Below are 963 nucleotides of genomic sequence, written 5' to 3'. Positions count from 1 at the left end.
CATGAGAAGATGGAAAGATCATCTAGACAAAAGATCAAACACTTGGTGGGCATCAACATACTTTATGTTCATGGGTTGCAACTTTAATAAGTAATCTCTCAATTCCTTTTCTTCTTAAATGATTCAATTCCCCATTCATTCAACTTTAAAGCTACTCCATTTCCATTAATGGTTTCAGGGTATTAGCATATGCAACAAGAACAATCTTCATAAATAAGAAAGAAGGTAATAATAATGCATGTTTTCCTTTCTGTAATGTTATATTTGTTCGGAGATCGCCACCATCTTCACATGCTTTGTCCCTGTATGAACTCAATCTCGTCCTCAAACAGTCCCCACTCTGTCTTCATCCCCACATAGTCTTCTTCACCATTTTTAGACCTGAAAACCTGCAACAAAGATACATATCCACCACCTCCATCATAATCATCCATCAGACCTATCAAATCATTGAATCGAGATGAAAAAAGATTGGATACAAAAAAAAGACGAACAGAGAAGGGGGATGCATTAATCAAAAATGGGTTTAACTAGAAGTGGTAGGGGAGGAGGGTTTTGATCGGACCCTATGGGGGTTCGATTCCCTTCACAATCTTTGACCACGATCTGAAACTCACCGATTCGAAGCCCATGAAATCCTCATAGGAGTGAGATACAAAGAGTGAGATACATGGAGGGAGAGAACTTCCAAGTCATAAATGAACTAGAATTCACTATCTTCTACCTGGGTTTTGTATGACATTTTTTCAATTTGAAGTGAGTTTTGATGAATAGCAACATAAAGAAAGAGAGGGGGAGAGAGAGACCCCTTTTATAATTAATAAAATAAATAAATAATGATTAAATTTAAAAAATGAAAGAAAAAATGGAAAATAAATATTCCAAGTGCATTATAGTCATTTCAATATTTGGAGGGACTAAATACGCAACGAAAATGGCTTAAATGGGCCACCGATCCAAAAA

The sequence above is a fragment of the Lactuca sativa genome, chromosome 5 (assembly GCF_002870075.4).
Source record: "Lactuca sativa cultivar Salinas chromosome 5, Lsat_Salinas_v11, whole genome shotgun sequence".
NCBI lineage: Eukaryota > Viridiplantae > Streptophyta > Magnoliopsida > Asterales > Asteraceae > Lactuca > Lactuca sativa.
The sequence above is the reverse complement of the archived record's forward strand: the minus strand, read 5'-3'. Positions refer to the sequence as shown.